This window comes from Hoplias malabaricus, chromosome 4 (assembly GCF_029633855.1).
Source record: "Hoplias malabaricus isolate fHopMal1 chromosome 4, fHopMal1.hap1, whole genome shotgun sequence".
Classification (NCBI taxonomy): domain Eukaryota; kingdom Metazoa; phylum Chordata; class Actinopteri; order Characiformes; family Erythrinidae; genus Hoplias; species Hoplias malabaricus.
In genome coordinates this window covers 9,633,425-9,645,353 of record NC_089803.1, presented here as the reverse complement: position 1 = coordinate 9,645,353, position 11,929 = coordinate 9,633,425, and positions in this window count along the sequence as shown.

The following is an 11,929-nucleotide window of genomic DNA, read 5'->3' as shown; positions in this document are numbered from 1 at the left end:
GTGTTTTGCCAGCTTTTTACTTGAATACTCTGTTCTACCTCAAATAAACAGCTAAGTGAAACTAAAGATAGCCCTAGCTTTTATAAATAAAACTTGTTTGAAACAATCCTTATTTCCCATTTTATCCATTTAAAACACATAACCAAGTGTACATCATGACACTTAAAACTTCTCTCTGCCCTACTGAAATGCTTATATTGGTGTTATTCGCCAGCATGTGTTCTCTGTTCCACTCTAAATAGGCGAATATGTGAGGATTTGAAACATTCCTCCTTCCTCAATTTAACACACACACCATGTAGAAACACAGTAACCTGCTTCTATTTCTTTAAACAAACTATGGTATTTACATTTTTCAAACACATTGCTATTTACCTACTTTCTTTAGAACACACAAAATTAGAATTAGAAGAAGAATTGTTCTCTGCATTTAACCCAATCTGTGCAGCGAAACACACATTTACACACAGAAGTGAACACTAGGGGGCAGTGAGCAGAGTGTGCCCATAACAGTGGGCAGTCCTAGCCATGGCGCCCAGGGAGTAGTTGGGAGTTAGGTGTCTTGCTCAAGGGCACTTCGGGTTACATGCCCAATTCCCTAACCACCAGGCCATGGCGGGTCATCTCTGGTCATGGAGATATTTAGAAGGGCATGGTAGGTTTAGACTGTAATGTGATTGGACAGAGGGCAGGATCTCAGGGTGGAACACCATTAGAGCTCCACTCCAGACTGGCCACTTCTCAAAGAGAATATACAGTTTCAGCACTGCTGTCAGGAATGCCAGTGCTTCAACTTAGCCTGTTTTTTTAATCTATGATCGCACACCCTTGATGTTTCAGTTTGATTATATTAAATATTAAAGATTGTTCCTTTAAGACAAAAATTTAAGGCTATAAAATTTGGATGTTATTGAATGCTTGTTACCAAAATTACATTCTCACTGCATGTGAACATTATCATTCATTCCTACGGACATGGGAAGAACACACCAAACTCCTCACAGACAGTCACCCGGAGCGGGACTCTGTGTGAATGACACTACCTGCTGCTCCATCGTGCCACCCCACAAAAATGACATATATAAATGAATAAATGCACATATATCTTGAAATAAACAAATATTTTTGAGTCATGAAAAAGGGCACAACTAAAGTAATATTTTGAATTTGTTTCCAAATGTATGATGTAGAAATTTTGTAAACACATTTGTAATTAATAATACATCTATTAATAAATATAATAATCATATCTAAATATTTATAATCATGCCCTTTTCATGATCAAAATGTAGTTGTTTACTTCATGATATCTTTGTTAATTTATTATATATGTCATTTTTGTCCTCCATACACAAACTCCTGCTACTTAAAACATAAAAGAATATGTCTATTCCAGACAAACGTCCTGCTATTTACAGTGTGTTAAAAAACTGTACAGTGTGTTGTAAGAAACTGTATAACACTTTATCTAGACAGTATAATAACTACATTAAGCAACACCATAAATATTTAGCACACTTCATTAACGTGAGCTTTTTAAAATTCTAGTCAATCGACAATATCTTCAGACCATTCAACTATTTATTATAATGTTTGTATCAACTTTTTAATGCTAAAATGTGGTTAACCTGCTGCTGTGTACAGGGAAAAAGCTTGTCCATTTAGGGGTGGGGTGGGCATGGCTAGGTCACAGAGGAGATTTCAGAGCATCTCTAAGTCCAAAATCAATGACCAATGGAGATTCAAGGTGAACATCTACTTCTAAGACCCACCTTTCAAACCGGTGCCAAAACTCAAGCAAAAACATGAAGCAGACTCTGGAGAGATTCCAGATGCAAAAGACCTTATCAACAAACTCCACAAAAAAATGAAAGCAAAGACTGACAAAATGCAGATGAAATACATCAAATAACCTCAAAGAGTATTTTATAAAGTAAGGAAATGGTGCCATATTTGTAAGGAACATGCATTTGTGGGATGAGCAGTAGAGCTGAGAATGTGCATTGCGCCCATGAAAAATTGACCAATTCATCTGTGTCAGTGCCAACATTGTCCAAAATGATAATAGTAAAAATGTGGTCCCTGATTTTGTAGTTTAGTAGATGATAGATCTTATAAAGTTTAGCTTGATTTTCTGTAAATACAGGGGTGTGTTTAGAGTTGTGATCATTTTGGGATTGTGGTCTAAACTACCCCCACGGTAGAGTTTTTATAACACACAGTAAAAACACAGTGCTACTCTATTGGACATATATATGTTCAGAAATAACAGAAATGATGATTTGTTCCAACACTTTAGCTCCATTTTCTTTACAGCAGCAGTCACCGTCATGATTAACACGCCTTGTTCAGACCCTGTGTTTATAACAGATTTAACCCCGTTTAATTCATGTGAGTGTTTATTTTTCCTTGTTCACGGTGTTACTGTGACTCTCTTTAGAAATCTGAGGGTTCAGTGACTACACCCCATTGGTTGGAGCTAGGTCACATGACTCGTGTGTTTATCTACGTCACACCCCCAGATCTCCACCCCCCCCAGTCTGCTGTGAGTGTGTTAACAGTGAGAGGTGTGTGTTATTGACAGAGCGGGACAGAAGTCTGATCACTGATATTAGTTCAGTGATGTTACTGTAGAGCGAGGGAAGCTCTCTTAGTCCGTGTTTATGATCGGTCTCGGTCTCACTGCGCATGCGCCGCCACTGTGTGTACTTTCTCTTTCACTCTGTTATGGAGTGTGTGTTATCTCCTGGTTATTTGTGTATCGCTCTGGTTTGGAGGTTCATTTCCTCCGTGTGGTACACACTAGTATCTGTGTGATGTTAGTGTTTATAGGTGGACAGTGAACTCGAGGTTAAAGTGAAGTTAGTCGAGCGGCTTCTGCCGTCTTTGTAAATCATTATGGAGTCAGTTACAGAGGATGACCGCCAGGTGGCTGTATTTTCTACTGTTATGATGCACACTACCACATCCCCCGTGTTAATACTCACAGTATTATCTGTATCTGTCTCTCCCTGAGCACAGTGTACATCACTCCCTCATGTCTGTGACCCTCAGTAAACTCCTGATCTAACTCTGGTCTGAAGTGGTGTTCTGACCCACACCGGACTCAACACAGAGTAAATGACCTCCCAGTGCTAACAGTACTACACCTGTACACTGTGCACTACACTGTATTATACTAATATAACACTACAGTGGACTCCAGTACACAGCTCTGTATACTCTGTATGTCCCCTGGGTTCTTCTCCAGTCAAAGCTTTTTAGGAGAGCAGCAAAGACACCGCTGCTGAAGAAAACTCACAATAATCTCGACTAGACTTCACCTAAAGGCTTGATGAGACCGAAATGGAGGTTTAGTCCATCAGACTAGAGGCTGTGTGTCCCTGCGCAGTCTGATGTCCTGTCTACTATACTCGTGTCCCTCCCACTGGAAGGTGCTTGCCTTGCCTCTCCTTGGTGAAACTGCAAGAACTAGAAACTGATGTTGTGATGTCATCTTTATTGTCTGTCCACATCCCGTAGGAAAGACAAGGCAAGGTATTTATTTATAGAGCACCACTTATACACAAAGGCAAATCAAAGTGCTTTACAGAATCAGAAGAGACAGTACAAAGCAGCTGAATTAAGAGCAAGTGTTAATAAAAGTATTTAAAACAATTAAAATAGTGCAATAAAAGAAAATACATAAAAGGCATTTAGAGTTCTTACAGTTCTTAGATTTGGCAATAAACACATAAATTAAACGATAAAAGAAAAACAGTGAATTAGAATAAGAATATAGAAACAAAGAAGGAAATAAAATGCCGTTCCAGAATAAAATGTGCAGAGTGTTTTAAACTGAGCTGTAGCTGCACAAACAGGAATGTTTTCAGTCTTGATTTAAAAGTGTCTACAGTCAGGGCTCTTCTAATGTTCTCAGTCTGGTTCTGATCAAGAGCAGCAAAGGAGCTAAACGCTGCTTCTCCATGTTTAGTTTTGACCTGAGGCCGGACTAACCCACTAGTTGCTAAAGATCTGAGAGCTCTACTCGATTCATATCTCTGTAGCAGATCTGATAAATACACTGGTCCTACCCCGTTAAGACATTTATAGAGCAGTAATAACACCTCAACACTCTAGGACTCTGAGTAAAGTAAGCAGCATGTTAACAACAAGTAGCCTGTAATTACCTCCTCGTAATGCCATTTTATTCTTTATTCTGTTGGAGAATTAGAGATAAATGGTTGTAGGGTGGTGTTTGTCTGGGGGAGAATGTGTTAAATGTAACTGGGCGAGTGACCGTAGAGTTGTGAGTGGAGCAGGTGAAATAAGGATTGATTTTGTAATAGAACCTCAGCTAAAAGTACATAACAGTAAGAAACAGAATTGTTTGTGAGATTATGTAGAATATGATGTAATGTGTATCTGAGACTTTTAAACAGTAAAGAACACCTTTGTTCCTTTTTACTAAAGCATTAATCTCCCAATGGAATGAATGGAATGGAATTCTTTGTATGAAATGTGCAGGTGTTTGAATATTACTTCATATTTTATTTGTTGTAATCTTTATTAATGTAACACTTTACTCTACTAAAACAGTTCATGTTAATGTTAGATATTTATTAATTGTGGTAATAAGTGCATAGTAAAATATTTTTAACGTGTTCAAACTTATGTGATTTAAAGTTCTGGCTGTTATTTTATCAGATTTCTCCAGTCTGGCTCCACCTTCTGTTGAATCTGCTCTCACAGGTTTTACATTAGTCTTTAAGACTAGGTTCGTACAGGATCACTGACACCACCATGATGTGTTAGAAAACTAATCTAAACTGGTTCATGAACATCTCTTCACCTCCCTCTGACTCTATCAGGAACCATAGGGTATATTTCATACTGACTACAGGACAAGTTTAAATCAACAGTAATTATAATTACAGTTTTTAACACAATCAACAACAGGAATAAGCCTGTAACTGAGATAATATCGGTCTAAATCTTACATACGAGGCAAGTATCACCAGATTTTTACACTAATTCGGAAATATTGACGTTTTTTTTTATTTTAAGGCAAGGCAAGGCAAGGCAAGTTTATTTATAGAGCACCTTTCATACAGAAGCAATTCAAAGTGCTTTACAGAAAAAGAAATTACATTAAAAGCCAGAGTAAAATCATAAATTCCAATAAGACAATTACATAAAAAGAGTAAAATGATTAAAATGATTAAAACAATTTAAAATGACAATAAATGAAAAGAAATAAAAGAAATAAAATGCCGTTACAGAAAAGTGCAGAATATTTTAAACTGAGCTGTAAGCCTGCTCAAACAAGAGAGTTTTAAGTCTTGATTTAAATGTGTCTAACGTTGGGGCACTTCTAATATTCTCAGACAGCTGGTTCCATTTAAAAGTGGCATAGTAGCTAAATGCTGCCTCTCCATGTTTAGTTTTGACCCGAGGCAGGACTAACTGACTAGTTCCTAAAGATCTGAGATCTCTGCTCGGCTCATATCTCTGTAGCAGATCTGATAAATACGCTGGTCCTACCCCATTGAGACATTTATAAACCAGTAATAACACCTTAAAGTCTATTCTATAACAGACTGGTATCCAGTGTAAGGATTTGAGGATGGGGGTGATATGATCTCTTCTTTTGCTCCGAGTGAGAACTCTGGCAGCTGCATTTTGAATCAGCTGAAGCTGTTTAATGGTCTTTTTTGGAAGTCCAGCTAAGAGACCATTACAGTAATCAATCCTGCTAGAAATAAAAGCATGGATAAGTTTCTCTAGGTCTGGTTTAGTCAGAAAATCTCTAATCTTACTGATGTTCTTAAGATGGTAAAATGCTGATCTAGTAACCGCTTTAATAAGTCAACTGGGCCAGAGTCGTTTGGGGACAGGGCCATGTAAATCTGAGTATCATCTGCATAGCTGTGATAGGACAGCCCATAGTTCTGTAGAATCTGGCCAAGAGGAAGCATATATAAATTAAATAAAAGTGGACCAAGAATAGAGCCCTGGGGGACACCACAGGTTACTGGCATGTTCTCTGAAATATTATTTTCTATTTCTACAAAGTAGTTCCTGCCTTCCAGGTAAGAAATGAACCACTTCAGGACTGTTCCTGAGAGTCCAACCCAGTTTGCGAGTCTATCTATAAGAATCTTATGGTCAATGGTATCAAAGGCAGCACTAAGGTCAAGAAGTAATAGAAGAGATACCTTTCCAGCCTCTGTATTTAAGCGGATGTCATTAATTACCTTGATTAGAGCAGTCTCAGTGCTGTGATTAGACCGGAACCCGGACTGGAATTTGTCTAGGCTACTGTTTATGGACAAGAAACCAGTGATTTGCCTGAAAACTATTTTCTCAATGATTTTGCCCATGAACGGTAGATTAGAAATTGGCCTGTAGTTACTAATCAGAGAAGATTCTAAATTTTTCTTTTTTAGAAGAGGCTTTACAACTGCAGTTTTTAGTGAGCTCGGAAAAACCCCCGACATGAGTGAGGTGTTTACAATGTGGAGTATGTCTGGTGCTATAGTGTGAAACACACTCTTTAAAAAATTGGTTGGTAGTGTGTCAAGACTGCAAGTGGATGATTTGAGATGATTAACTGTGTCAGTTAAAATATTACTATCAACAGTACTGAACTCTGACATTTTAACTAAGGAGTTTTTATGAGGTGATGGAGAGGGTACAGACTCATTGTTGGATATAGATGTACTAATCGCTTGTCTGATATTCTGGATTTTAGTGTTAAAAAAGAATGCAAACTCATTACATCTCTCAGTTGATACTAATTCAGGGGCCATTGGTGTGGGTGAGTTAGTAAGTCTGTCGACCACGGTGAAGAGGATTTTGCTGTTGTTAGTGTTATTGTTGATGATACTAGAGAAATAGGATTGTCGTGTTTTGCATATTGTCGCGTTGTATTGACGTAGCCTATCTTTGTAGATTTCTTTGTGAATATGAAGACTTGTTTTACGCCATCTGCGTTCTGCCTTGCGACACTCCCTCTTTTGGATTTGAACAACAGAAGCATTTCTCCATGGTGCTTTCTGTTTGCAAGACAAGGCCTTCATTTTAACTGGCGCAATCTCATCCATTACACTGACAATTTTTGTATTAAAACTATTCAGCAAATCATCAACAGAGTTGGATCGTTCACATGGTGTAGTGCACAATTTACTCATGAAAAGTGTAGCTGTGCAGTCCTTTATAATCCTTTTCTTGACACAAACTCTTCTATCTCTGATGACTGGTGAGGCCCACATATCAAAGAACACACAGTAGTGATCTGACAGTGCGACGTCCTTCACAGTCACTGATATGTTGAGACTCTTTGAGATAACAATATCCAGCGTGTGACCATGACAATGAGTACTCCCTGTAACATGCTGTGAAAGACCAAAAGAGTCCAATATGGCAAGTAGTTCCTTGGCAAAACAGTCCTTGGGATTGTCGATATGTATGTTAAAGTCACCAGCAATAACAAAATGGTCAAAGTCTGTAGAAATAAAGGACAGCATCTCTGTAAATTCATCAATAAAATTAGCGCTGTACTTCGGAGGCCTGTAGACAGTTACTAGTAATATCTGTGGTGTCCCTTTCAAAACTACACAGAGATTCTCAAATGTTGTGAAGTCTCCAAATGATAACTGCTTGCACTGAAAAGAACCATGGAACAAAGCAGCTAGACCTCCACCTTTTCTGCTGGCACGAGATGCATTTAAAAAATGAAAATCTGGAGGAGCCGACTCCAATAAAACAGTTGCAGCACTACATTCATTTAGCCAAGTCTCAGTTAAAAGTATAAAATCAAGCCCATGTGCTGTAATAAAATCATTAATTAAGTGTGATTTGTTTGTGAGAGATCTGATATTTAGAAGAGCTAACTTAGTAACTTGTGCACTTTGCCACAGAATCTCTGTTTCACATTTTATTTGCTGTAGATTGGCTACATTCACAGAATCTGACCTGAACTCTCTGTTCTTTCTCTCTCTGATAAGTACTGGAATGGGAGAGATTACAGGCATCAAAGGTCCAAGCTTGTTTTGAAAACATGTACTGCTGACATCATCACTGCAGCAGCCAGGACCCGAAAAACATCACTTTTCTTTGCCCTTATCAGCTGACGAAGCTGTGTGAAGCTCCTGCTGGCGATGGGGCCGTGAGCGAAGCTGCCTTTCCGGGGGTTGAGGAGCTTGTCTTTTCCGTTGAGGTGCTCTAGGTGGTGATGGAGTGTGATTATTCTTAGGGGACAGTCTGGGGGACTGCAGTGGAGAAGTGGCAGTAGATGATGGTAGATGATTTAAGAGTATATGTAACCACATACACAGGTCGGTGTGCTGCAGAAATGTTGTAAATCAATTATTTATTGAAGACTAATGACCAAAAATGCGCAGTTTCTCTCTCTGACTTAAACAAATTTAAATTGGCCGCCTACAGCTTCCTGGAACTGTTTGGATCCTGCGCGGGTCAACGCTCCCTCTGTACGGCTCTGGATTGGCTTAATAAAATGTGACTGAAAAGCACCTGATTGGTTGCAGACAAAAGTATTGACAGTTGTCCCGCCCACCGACGACGCATTATGAGATTTCGCGCGCATTTTTTCCCGCCGCTGAGACGGAGCCTGACCATTTCCCCGGAGTTTCGCCTCAGAAAGACCTCAGCGACCTTCAGTCCTCAGGAGTCCGTTCTCACGAGTCGAAAGACGGCCGCCCGAACTTGAAGTACTTTGTTTCGAGAAACATTGTGTGTCTTGTTGTGATTAATTCGCGGTGGACTCCGACCTGCTCTGTTTTCCCCGGAACGCGCCGTTTCTCTCGGTGAAGAGTGAGAACTGGTTTGGACTGGATCTGTTTAACAGACTGAGGATATTCTGCAGTGAAGAGTTGGATTATTTCTGTGGTTCTGGTTTTTCTGTTCGGTTTTAGAGGTGAGTTACTGCTCTGTCGGATTCACTTTTAAAGAGTCAGATATCCGTTTAAATACCGGTGTAGGATCCAGTTTTAGTCAGCGGTCTATTCGAGGGTAAATCTGGTGTCTATAAAAATAGAGTCTAAATTCCCGGGGTCTTTGGGAGCGTTTTAGCGCCGTGTGTGTGGTTTCTGTTGAGGAAAGTTAGCAGCAGGAGCTCTCTCTCTCTCTCTCTGTGCCTCAGCGGGGTTTAGGGAGCACACAGACAAAGCTACCACGGTAAAGTTAGTTTTCTTTTCGATGTTCGGTTTTCCGGCGTCAATAACTTTTCAAACTAAGGTTATATCTGACACAGGGTTACATATTCTGAATGGTACGGACACGGAGAACAATGCACACTGTTTTTATGGACGCTCCGGTGCATTTGATAAATGCTCCTTTTCCTTTCAACAGCTAAAAAAACAGACCGTTTTTGACATCGCAACAAAGTGCATTCGTTTCTAGACTCTGTTTACAGCACTGCACACCATCGTCTTTCAGTCTAATTTGCTTAAATACGATTAAATATGTACTTTCCTGTCGCCGCTAACAACAGGTGACAATCTTCAATAACTTCGTTTTCACTGTGTTTATAAACATCAGATTGTCCGCGTTAGACACTAGGAGTGAGGGGGAAGAATGTACAGCAATGTGTTTTCATCCTGACCTCTCATTAACAGTTACATTCAGAGTTTAGGACTCTCTCTCTCTCTCTCTCTCTCTCTCTCTGTCTCTCACTCACACACACACACACTCTAACTCACTCACTCACTCACTCACTCAGTCTGTCTCACTCTCAGTCTGTCTCTCACTCTGTCTGTCTGTCTGATCTGATTCACCCAGGAGGGGTCAGGTGGTGAGGACCGTGGACACAGTGAAGAAAACCAGAGACTGTGAGAAGTAGTGAAGCAGAAAGCTTTATTTAAAGAGAATGTTAAAGTTCTAACTGTAATTCTGTTTTTGGAATCTGTTCTTTTAAATGTTAAGCCTTTATTTTTTAATATAAAGTGTACGTTGTGTTTGAAATCATGCACATGATTTATTTTATCAATAAAATGATTGATGGATGGAAAAATCTTTTTTTAATGAATTTTTAAATTTATTTTTTAATAACTTTTCAACCAAGTTACATAAGACTTTAAATTCAACTGTGCATTGTAGACATTAATCACACTAACCATGCACACCCTTTAGTTTGTCTATAAAGTTAAATTCTTGGTTTTTATTGAATTTTTTTAAATTAAATGTTCAATAACTTTTCAACAAAGTTATATATGACTTAAAATACAGCTGTGCATTGTAGACATTAATCACACTAACCATGCACACCCTTTGGTTTGTCTATAAAATTAAATTCTTGGTTTTTATTGAATTTTTTAAAATTGAATTTTTAATAACTTTTCAACCAAGTTATATATGACTTTAAATACAGCTGTGCATCATACACATTAATCACACTAACCATGCACACCCTTTGGTTTTTCTGTAAAATTAAATTCTTATTTTTTATTGAATTTTTTAAAATTGAATTTTCAATAAATTTTCAACCAATTTACATACAAGTTTAAAATCAACTGTGCATTGTAGACATTAAACACACTAACCATGCACACTCTTTGGTTTGTCTGTAAAATTAAATTCTTGATTTTTATTGAATTTTTTAAAATTGAATTTTCAATAACTTTTCAACAAAGTTATATAAGACTTTAAATTCAACTGTGCATTGTAGACATTAATCACACTAACCATGCACACCCTTTGGTTTGTCTATAAAATTAAATTTTTGGTTTTTATTGAATTTTTTAAAATTGAATTTTCAATAACTTTTCAAAAAAGTTATATAACACTTTAAATTCAACTGTGCATTGTAGACATTAATCACACTAACCATGCACACCCTTTGGTTTGTCTATAAAATTAAATTTTTGGTTTTTATTGAATTTTTTCAAATTGAATTTTCAATAAAATTTCAACCAAGTTACATACAAGTTTAAAATCAACTGTGCATTGTAGACATTAATCACACTAACCATGCACACTCTTTGGTTTGTCTGTAAAATTAAATTCTTATTTTTTATTGAATTTTTTAAATTTTAATTTTCAATAACTTTTCAACCAAGTTATATAAGACTTTAAATTCAACTGTGCGTTGTAGACATTAATCACACTAACCCTGCACACCCTTTGGTTTGTCTATAAAATTAAATTCTTATTTTTTATTGAATTTTTAATAACTTTTCAAAAAAGTTATATAACACTTTAAATTCAATTGTGCATTGTAGACATTAATCCCACTAACCATGCACACCCTTTAGTTTGTCTATAAACTTAAATTCTTGGTTTTTATTGAATTTTTTATAATTAAATGTTCAATAACCTTTCAACCAAGTTATATATGACTTATAATACAGCTGTGCATTGTAGACATTAATCACACTAATCATGCACACCCTTTGGTTTGTCTGTAAAATTAAATTCTTATTTTTTATTGAATTTTTTAAAATTGAATTTTCAATAACTTTTCAACCAAATTATATATGACTTTAAATACAACTGTGCATTGTAGATATGTATCACACTAACCATGCACACTCTTTGGTTTGTCTGTAAAATTAAATTCTTATTTTTTATTGAATTTTTTAAATTTTAATTTTCAATAACTTTTCAACCAAGTTATATAAGACTTTAAATTCAACTGTGCATTGTAGACATTAATCACACTAACCATGCACACCCTTTGGTTTGTCTATAAAATTAAATTTTTGGTTTTTATTGAATTTTTTAAAATTGAATTTTCAATAACTTTTCAAAAAAGTTATATAACACTTTAAATTCAACTGTGCATTGTAGACATTAATCACACTAACCATGCACACCCTTTGGTTTGTCTATAAAATTAAATTTTTGGTTTTTATTGAATTTTTTCAAATTGAATTTTCAATAAATTTTCAACCAAGTTACATACAAGTTTAAAATCAACTGTGCATTGTAG